This window comes from Pollachius pollachius (genome assembly GCF_949987615.1).
Source record: "Pollachius pollachius genome assembly, chromosome: 9".
NCBI classification, from domain to species: Eukaryota; Metazoa; Chordata; class Actinopteri; order Gadiformes; family Gadidae; genus Pollachius; species Pollachius pollachius.
In genome coordinates this window covers 23,752,715-23,760,214 of record NC_136942.1, presented here as the reverse complement: position 1 = coordinate 23,760,214, position 7,500 = coordinate 23,752,715, and the positions used below count along the sequence as shown (strand labels likewise).

Below are 7,500 nucleotides of genomic sequence, written 5' to 3'. Positions count from 1 at the left end.
ACCAACATGGCCGGCCAATGGCTTGTTAATGTCATCAGTGTGTTGGGGCAATGGGTGTGGTCCCATCATAAGGGAGGGGGAGGGCTTCCTAAAGATCACCCAGCCAAAGCTTCTTGGAAACACGCTAATTAGACAGCGTGACAGAACACAAGCGTATCAGGGGCCACACCTAAATGTGGTTTGAGCGTATCAGGGGCCACACCTAAATGTAGTTGGAGCGTATCAGGGGCCAAACCTACACGTGGTTGGAGTGTATCAGGGGCCACACCTAAATGTAGTTGGAGCGTATCAGGGGCCACACCTACACGTGGTTGGAGCGTATCAGGGGCCACACCTAAAAGTGGTTGGAGCGTATCAGAGGCCACTCCTACACGTGGTTGGAACGGTATCAGGGGCCACACCTAAATGTAGTTGGAGCGTATCAGGGGCCACACCTAAATGTAGTTACAGCGTATCAGGGGCCACACCTAAATGTAGTTGGAGCGTATCAGGGGCCACACCTACACGTGGTTGGAGCGTATCAGGGACCACACCTAAATGTAGTTGCAGCGTATCAGGGGCCAGGGGCCGTGTGGATGTGTGGTCGGAGCGTATCAGGGGCCAGGGGCCGTGTGGATGTGTGGTCGGAGCGTATCAGGGGCCACACAAACATTGGTGGTCCATCTAGACATGAGTGGGCAGATATTACAGCCAGACCTCATGGCACTCAACTTTAGGGAGTTAGCCAGCCACACACACACACACACACACACACACACACACACACACACACACACACAAGCACAGAAACAGACACACACCCAGCTGGAATCAACCAACATGGCCGGCCAATGGCTTGTTAATGTCATCAGTGTGTTGGGACAATGGGTGTGGTCCCATCATAAGGGAGGGGGAGGGCTTCCTAAAGAACACCCAGCCAAAGCTTCTTGGAAACACGCTAATTAGACAGCGTGACCAGTGGTGGTGGGTCAATAGAGGGCGCTAGGGCGCCGCCCCTCCGTGAAATATTCACTTGAATACATCTGCCAACTATTAATCAATTATTATCAATACGAAATTAATCAACAAAAATAGATAGCGTTTATCCTTGTTTAATTGTGTGATATACTTGGCTAGTTATTGGTCATTCGAAATAAAGCCCTCCTCCAAGTCAGGGGCGCCGGCCACGTTGAAGTCAATGTAAGCTCGCTAACTTTTTGCTGTCTATCAAGCAGAGACAGCGTTTCATTGGCGCAAGAAAATTCGCCCTCGGGTCACACCAGTGTGCTTCCCAGTCCAATGGTATCGCTTTTCTTTTTTGTTATCAGTGAATCAATTCAGAGAATCAATCAAATAGGCTACCTCCCTCAGCAGCGTTTGCGCAACACAACTACATATAGAGAAGAGATGGATCGCTAACTAGCAGAGAGTTGTAAGCACTTTCCACCCTTTTCAGTGGAGGAATTGGACTCCCCAAGCAATGTTATACTTAAAAGGAGCAAGTAAGTTACATATTAATTTAGTCTTTCGGCCTGTGGCATATAAACAAAATGAAGCAACTGTCCCATATTTCTAACTGCATTTGAAGTAGACATTGAGACTCACAAAAATGGACGCTATAGGACAGTGATCATGATTGGTCTCAATGTCAGAATAACAACAATGGGTCAAATAGTAATGGCTGGTGGAATGGCCATAAAGTAGGTCTGTGTATGCAGTGAAAGCTTGTCCAGGCCCTGCAAGTCAGGATGTAGGCTATGAATCTGAATGAATATTAGGTAAATAGGTAGTGGCCATCCCCAAAATGCACCAGAATACAGGAAATCAAATCTATTAAATTAATTGTTTTTATGGGGGGGGGGGGGGGGGAACTCCAGACCCCCTGTCTATTACTGTGCCCCACCAACATTTTTTATCACCAGCCGCCACTGAGTGTGACAGCACAATTAGGGCCACACCTACACGTGGTTGGAGCGTATCAGGGGCCACACCTACACGTGGTTGGAGCGTATCAGGGGCCACACCTAAATGTAGTTGGAGCGTATCAGGGGCCACACCTACACGTGGTTGGAGCGTATCAGGGGCCACACCTACACGTGGTTGGAGCGTATCAGGGGCCACACCTACACGTGGTTGGAGCGTATCAGGGGCCACACCTACACGTGGTTGGAGCGTATCAGGGGCCACACCTAAATGTAGTTACAGCGTATCAGGGGCCACACCTACACGTGGTTGGAGCGTATCAGGAGCCACACCTACATGTGGTTGGAGCGTATCAGGGGCCAGGGGCCGTGTGGCTGTGTGGTTGGAGCGTATCAGGGGCCAGGGGCCGTGGGGCTGTGTGGTTGGAGCGTATCAGGGGCCAGGGGCCGTGGGGCTGTGTGGTTGGAGCGTATCAGGGGCCAGGGGCCGTGGGGCTGTCTGGATGGAGCGTATCAGGGGCCGTGGGGCTGTCTGGATGGATCGATCAGGGGCCAGGGGCCATGTGGCTGCGTGGTTGGATCGATCAGGGGCCCACCGCCCCATGGATGTGTGTGTGTGTGTGTGAGACACCCTCCTTTATTAAGGTGTGTAAACATATTCGTCGAAGTTCATGGCTGAATCTCCTACTGTATGACGTGTTATGTAAGTGTTATTTTTGGATGGTGAATGTAAATAACCAGCTGAGCTTTAGAACAATCCAATTGCATTAGCCTGACATCTCCAGATGAATTCCCAAATGTGTATTAGTCTTGAAGCTCCCGTTTATTTTTGGATCTCCACTAACCTGATGCCCCAGATGGTGTGAAGCACAGATACCATCTGGGAAGTCTTCCTCGTAAACTTTTTGGAAAAAGGCAGGCACTTTCCAGAATAACGAACCATCTGTCTATCACCGTCTACCTCGCACCTCATAGATCACGTAGGTCTTCACAGGATGCTGATTGGTCAAAACCGCTGAGGTTCAGCCACAAGCACATGAACTCACGCCTGGTGAGATGCCGCTTTGCAAGAAAGTTCTTATTGATAGCCGACCAGGCACTAGCCGAAGTGCCTCTGAACGCAATTGGACAGACCTACAGCCAATCACAGCAATCAGACGTTTGACTCATCAGTGGAAGCCATGACTGTTGATATGGAGCTGCCTCAGGGCTCTCTCCTCGGTGCCTTAACTGTGTTTAAACCCTCCCCATAGCAGTTCATTGTTATTGGCCCGACCCAGGGTAGGTCTGCTGGAGGTTTGTCTGAATGGGGGGGGGAGGCAGAAGCCTGCACAAGAGCAAATAACACAAACGCTCACAGATTGGTCTGCTTCTCAGCCTGATGTCGCTAACCAACATAAACCTTTTCACTCTCATGGTTCCTGCGTGTAAGTCTTCCATTTGAATTTGTTCTGCATTGTTTTCATTGAATATGTACCCCAATTTCTCCGCAATTGGCCACATTGATGTTGTTGATATCAATGACATCCCCAAAGGAGTCCCCATCATGCTCAAACCTCTCTTTCAAAACAAGAGTGCAGACAAACTCTTAATACTTCCTTCACGGACTGGCCCTTTTTAATCACATACATGTCCCCTAATGCTTGTGAGGACAGCAGCTGCATCTTCGCAGAGCCGTAGACGGTCCACGGAGCTCAGGGGAGCTATGCTGCTATAGTTGGACAGATGCAGCTTAATTGTGCGTGACTCTTTGAGAAAACGACAGGAAGACAATCGATACAATCTATACGCTTGTTGCCTGGACGAGACATTCCCTAGTGCCACGGATATCTAAAGTTGTCCATGCACAACAATCAAGCCCTTGTCTACAGAGTTGTAACCGAGCCCATTCTCTAGAAGTAGACGTGGGTGTTGGATGAGGACTTTGCACTGCTTCTTTTCATCTGGAAGGTTGTAAGTACATCAGGATAACCAGACTATTAGGTCCCAGTACAATGGCAAAAGGGACAGATTAGCTTTTAGTGTTGCTGTACTTACCGGTCTCCTCGCTCCGCAGGTTAAAGGTCAATCCTTCCTCTGGGGACTCATTGATTTGGCTTATGATTCAGCTCCCTCTGGCCCATGGAAACTCTCGTTGTCTGGGTATTTTCCTCTCTCTCTCCCTCCCTCTCCCCCTCAATCTCTCTCTTACTCTGGGCCGTATCGGTTCCTCTCTTTAACTCTTTTTGTCCGCCTCTCTCTCTCTCTCTCTCGCTCACTCTCTCTCCACCAGACCTGCTCTAGTGGGACTGCTCAGAGTTGTTCTGCCACCGGCCGGGAGGTTTCTGTTTGGGGTCTTGGTGGTGGGTGGTGGTGGGTGGAGGGAGCTAGCGGGGTAGATAGAGCCCTCAGCCTTGTGTCAGTCAGCCCTGGAGCTCAGTTTGGGCCGGGACGCCTTTCCGACCGACGAGAAACCCGACCGCCACATGAGCAGGGGAAAATAACTTCTTTATTTTTAACTAATTTCCTCATTCTTTCTAACTTTTGCTCATTCTTTCTTTCTTTTGCTGATTCTTTCTTTGCTTTGCACATTCCCTCTGTATGTTTTTGTTCCAGAGGAGTGGTAAAGTGAAGCTCTGCGGTGGACCATGTAATTGCAGAGTGACCAGTCCCAGGGTTGCTGTAATTGTAGGCTTCATCAGGGGGAGAGAGGGGAGCTGCCAGCATCACAAGGTAAAGGACTTTTGGAAGGAAAAAGAAGGCTACGGAAAAAAGCGAAAATTCTGAACTACTCAGACCACATAAATAAATGAGGGGAGCTGGGATCCAGATGTGGCTTGGAGGAGGGGAGGGAAGGAACACAGTGGAGGGAGGGCGAGAGAGAAGACAAACAAAGTTCAGACATGGTGTTTCTAGGTTAACAGAGGAGAAGCAAGGGAGAGAAAAATAAAGAGATAGACAGAGGTAGACAGAAGTACTGAATGAAAACAAAGTTTTGGTTCTCAGGAACAGAGAAGAGAGGAAAAGAGGAGAGAAAGAATCATTCTCTTACTGAGTTCGTTCATTCCCTGGAACAGTGGAGGAGAGAAGAGGAGGGAGATAGGTGGAGAAGAGAGGAGCAGAGAAGAGAGGATGCAAGCAGAGAGGAGATGAGGAGAGAACATGAGGGGAGGAGAGGTGAGGCCAGAGGTATAGGACAAGAGAGGAATGGAGAGGAGGAGAGAGGAAGAGACGGCAGAGGAGGAAAGGAGAGGTGAAGAGGAGAGAAGGTTTGGGGGGAGGATGTGGAGGCTGGGAGTCTTGTTGTTTCTGGATCCCAACCAGCAGTGTTCCCGAGTGTCTAGTTACACTGGAAAAGGTTCCCTTCTGGAAATAAAAAATGAACAAAAAATAAGGAAAGGAAAAACATAAATGCCTGCTGGTTCCCATTAGTAGGACATGCTGCTGTGGGCCGGTCGATGATACTGTGTGTTTCTCAGTGAATGATTACTGTGTACTGATCAGAAGAGAGAGGGCCCGCACACACATCTGTGCCTGTTACACGGTCTAAAGTCAATAATTATTAAGCTTATGCGTGAATCTGACTTTAAACAGCCTCTTTTCATCAATATTTGAGCTTCATTTCCTGGCCGAGGCAGAAGCGGTTCCATCCGAGCAGCACATAGCATTGAGCAGAGGTCATGAATGGGGAGTGAATAAAGTCTCCTCTTGTGCTCCGAGACCGGGGGTTTCTGGGTTGACATTTTATTTGCCGCTTTATAAAAAGCGATTGTTCCCTGCATATGTTTGCGGTTCATTCCTTGGTCTCTGGGATCTCTGTGAAACATCTCATTTCCAAATGGAAAAGGGGCCTCTGAAAACCCAGCAGCTGGCGGTGATTAAAGCTGGTTTCTCATTGGCTCAGTGGGGCTGCTGAGGAAGGTAGAACCCCCCCCCCCATCCATCCAGGAAGAAAGAAAGAAATAAGGAAGGAAAGAAAGAAAATAAGGAATGACACAAATAATCATCTCCCAGGCAACTCCAGAAGAAGGATATGGACGGTCTGTTTCAGCTGTCTTCCAGAGAGGGTCTCCATGTCGAATCCCCTCCACCACCAAGACACATAGACGGACTGACAAGCCTACAGACAGAAAGACAGGCAAACATACAAACAGAAAGACAGGTAAACCTACAGACAGAAAGATAGGAAACACTTACAGACATAGAGACTGGCAAACAGAGAAAATGATTCAGTGGAGGAAGAGGAGATTCAGAGGAGGGGAAAGAGAATAGTGTGAAAGATGAGAGACTGCGGATGTGTCGCAAACAAAGTGTGTGGTCACATTTTATGTTGTTTTGTTTATTTGTATTTTGGGAATGTGATTCCTGTGATTGAATATATATATATATATATATATATATATATATATATCCCTGTGTGCATTTCAGTGCTGCCAGAAGAAGGCAGAGGGGCGATGTGCTTCTCGGAGACCCTCTCCAGCGGCGGACAGAAGTAATTTGTTACTGTTCTTAAGTAACTATTTAGCGTATCTGTACTTTACTTGAGTATCATTATTTTGTGAGGCTTCTTAATTTTACTCGACTACATTTCATATGGGAAAATCATACTTTTTTACTCCACTACATTCCAAAAACCTGTCGTTCCTTTCAACGTTCCTTTCCACGACATGCATAGACACAGCTTACCAATGCGGACGTCCCGGAGCCTAAACAACATCAATATTTAACCTAGAAAAACCATGTCAAGCCTAAACGGTTACGTTATACGTTAAAGGTCCCATGACATGCCACCTGGTGTGGTGTGATTAGTCGATACAAGCCGTTTTGGAAATGTGTCCCTTATGACATCACAGGTGGGCGTGTCCACCTAGATGTGTGCTGGATAGATCACTCTACCAGCATACCCAGTGGACTGTGGCAAACGCTGCTCATCTATCCGCCACACATCTAGGTGGACACGCCCACCTGTGATGTCATAAGGGGCAGATTTCCAAAACGGCTTGTAACGGCTAATCTCACCACACCTGGTGGCATGTCATGGGACCTTTAAAATTATTAATCGATTGGAAATATGATTGTTATATATCAGCCGATTGTCTGTGGGGACCCCCGTTTATATGGCTTATAAAGGCTTGCTACTTGCTACATATCCAGGTGTACCACCGGTACAAGCTACATGCTAAAAACAATGCTTGCCTGTCCAATAGTAATGAGGGGCAAGGGAGGGCCATCAGATCTGTCACTCAAACCTCTGCGCCAGTCGTAAGGAGATTTGATTCATGATGTTTAGTCGAGCTCAGTGGCGGTGGGTCAATACAGGCCCTCCATGAAATATTCACTTGAATATATCTGCCAACTATTAATCAACTATTATCAATACGAAATAAATCAACAAAAATACATAGCGTTTATCCTCGTTTAATTGTGTGATATACTTGTCACTGCCAGCAACCATTTAAATGCGTCTGAACCTCAATGATTTGGGCTAGGCTAGTTATTGGTCATTCATAATAAAGCCCTCCTCCAAGTCAGGAACGCCGCCACGTTGAAGTCAATGTAAGCTCGCTAACTTTTTGCTGTCTATCAAGCAGACAGCGTTTCATTGGCCCTCGGGTCACAC

General features: G+C 47.7%; 1 protein-coding gene across 2 annotated transcripts in view; it reads right to left on the bottom strand.

Annotated features, from left to right (window-relative positions):
- Positions 1-4,063, bottom strand: part of insc (INSC spindle orientation adaptor protein) — a gene marked incomplete at its 3' end in the record, with an annotated part of 55,007 nt that extends 50,944 nt beyond the window's left edge. For both annotated transcript variants that reach the window (XM_079744054.1, XM_079744055.1), the window contains exon 1: positions 3,939-4,063. The remainder of the gene's footprint in view (positions 1-3,938) is intronic.
- Between the last annotated feature and the right edge of the window lie 3,437 nt (positions 4,064-7,500).